The 2,762-nt window shown below is 30.1% G+C and overlaps 1 long non-coding RNA gene across 1 annotated transcript; it reads left to right on the plus strand.

Moving 5' to 3' along the window:
- The first annotated feature begins 271 nt into the window (after positions 1-271).
- On the plus strand, positions 272-1,936 carry LOC107919593 (uncharacterized). Its single transcript, XR_001690391.2, has 3 exons — positions 272-349; positions 1,515-1,562; positions 1,644-1,936. It is a non-coding gene; the product is annotated as an uncharacterized lncRNA (long non-coding RNA).
- The last annotated feature ends 826 nt before the right edge of the window (positions 1,937-2,762 follow it).

Consider the following 2,762-nt stretch of genomic DNA (forward strand, 5'->3'; position numbering starts at 1 on the left):
ATAGGCCCGAAATATGGGCTTGGGTAAAAATTTAGGCCCGTTTAAAAAAAGGGCTGGGCCTCGGGCAAAATTTTTTTGGCCCGGGCCGGGCCCCTGAAAATATATTAAATATGTATTTATTTTTTATTTTTAAAATATAATAGTTTTTCATTTACTTTCATTTCCTTGACACTGACAGAGACAAAATCCCTAACCCTATCTATTGTGCTGTGCGGCTATGCCTTCCTCCATTTTTTTCCCATTTCCAAAATCGACAGAGTCTTCCAGTACCGATCCACCTCAGGTCGGTTTGTTTATTCCTGAATCGCCAAGTAGAAGCAAGCATACAAGAACGAGGAGTTTGGTACAGGTACGGGTTTGCTCATCTTCTTCGGTTTCCTCGTTTTCATTCTCTTTATTAAAAAAAACTGTTCTTTCAATGAATTTATGCATCAAAACAGCAATAACATAGATACCAAATGTAAAATATAACACATTAAAGCATCAAAAAGCTTACCTGAAATGCAGACTGAAATCAAGAGTAGATAATGCTAAGTTCCCACTTTCTGCAGATTACCCACTCTTTTACCTCTCAAGATGATTCGCTTAATTTTAGTTACAAAACATACAGGCATGATGTGTTTTGTTTACTTAATTTTTGTTTTATGCATGTATTTAGTGGTTGATACTATGAAAATATTAGAGAGTAGAGTCAGTAGTGAGTCATGTCAATGGAGGATAATTAATACAATTATTCCTTTTTCTTAGAAACAGTTTGAATTAAAAATGGAAATCTAATCTAACATTCTTACTTCATTTCTAATTGCAGTTTTCTTTCAACTTCTTTCTACTGAAGTTACACACACTTCATTTGGGGCATCCTTTTGCTGAATGTTAACCAATGTTGACTATTCTAGAACTATACCACATCGATATATAAGAATGTTAAATTAGATAAAGCAAGTTTTGAGAAATTAATTACATATTGAATTCACGTTAGAGGTTAGCTTTTTGGCCTCTTGAATTGTGAATTGGGTTTAGTTTATTCCTTTAAATAGGGTAACATATGCAGATAACATGTGCCAATGCTCTGCATGTATTTTGTGTACAATATTCTGGTTGAAATTAAGAATGGTTACATTCCCAGATCATGCCCCAAATTTTGGGTTTAATTCAATTATGAAGATTTTTCCATTATGAGGGTCTTATTTTCTGTTTGTTTCTGTCTAAGTTTATAGAAGTGTATAATAAAAGTGTTGTTGAAATATATATATATTCCATTCCATTTCTGTCTGTTAATCTATAATAAAAGTTTATATGAAATTTGTCAATTAGCTTTCTGTTAATCTATGATTCAATCAAATAATTAAGTGGTAAATGTTTGTTTATATGTTTATATCTGGAAATAAAGTTCTCAGAATTTTGAAATTGCATGGGATTCGAGTTTAATGAATTTATTATAATGTTTACTAAGATCACAAGCTTAGTTTATTCATTTAATCTCATCTTTTTTTTTTTGCTTTGTTTTATTGCAGAAACAATCGACATTGAAATCGATTTGGCTTACCTTAGCTTCCTTTCCTGTAAGCTTTCATTTACATTTTCTTTTTACAATTTAATTTAATTTAATTTTCCTTTATTTTACTTTGTACAACATTTTGCAGATTAGCAGATTTTCCCGTAAGCTAAACTTGCTTATCTACTAGTAGGAAAATAATGGGATTGAGAAATAAGGATGCTTCTATTTAAGATTTTGGATTGGATTTATGCAGTTTGAATTTCATTAATTTCTTTTTTGGTACATATGTAATTTAGCTTATAGAATAAGTATGACTATCTCAGTCAATTGTTTAAACGCAAAGGATGTTTCTAGTTTAGGTTTATATTATATATTTAATAATTTTCCTATTGTTTATATATAAATTTGAAATCTAATAAATGTTTTTGTTCCATTCAATTCTTATTCATTTTTTGTTCCATTCAATTAATACAATTAACAATTAATACAATTAATAATTTGATAAATTTACTACTCAAATGTTATATTTTATTACAACAATTAATACAATTAACAATTAATAATTTGATAATTTTACTAACAATTAATTTTAATAACAATTAGTTTTAATTTTATTAAAAAAATAATTTTAATTTTAATGCAAAACGGGCCGGGCCGGGCCCGGCCTGGGCCTGGTAAACGGGCTGAAATTTTTTTATGGGCCCGGCTCGAACCCGGCCCGGCTCGACCCATGGACACCTCTAGTTAAAAGTGTCTAATTGTTATGAAATTATAAATTGGGGGTCCTTATATGGTAATTAGACCATTAGTTAATTGATGGAAAAAAATAGACATAATAAATGGGTGAAATAGATTTTTTTAAATAGGGGCATTTTAGTCATTTAGAAATAAAAAGAATAAAAAGGGAAAAAGATGGCAAAAATCATCATCTTCTTCATTAAGTTGCTGCCGAATTTAGAAGGACTCCATAGCTAGGGTTTCTTCACTTTCTCAAGCTCATAGTAAGTGCATCCTAGCCCCATTTTTAATGTTCTTTGCATTTTTGAAATCCTAGTAGCTCGGTTTAGCTTATTCTACCATTAATTCATCTTAGGGTTCATATTTGGAAAAATACTCATAGGTGAAATTTGTTTATTTTGCTGTTTTGTGGTAGAATATGAAGCTAGAAATTATGTTAAACAACTTTTGCTAAGCGATTTTAAACGAAAACAGGTAAATTGACATAATCGGTAAAAATACCTAATGTTCATAAGTAAGTGTTAGA

Source organism: Gossypium hirsutum, chromosome D13, assembly GCF_007990345.1.
Source record: "Gossypium hirsutum isolate 1008001.06 chromosome D13, Gossypium_hirsutum_v2.1, whole genome shotgun sequence".
Taxonomy (NCBI): Eukaryota; Viridiplantae; Streptophyta; class Magnoliopsida; order Malvales; family Malvaceae; genus Gossypium; species Gossypium hirsutum.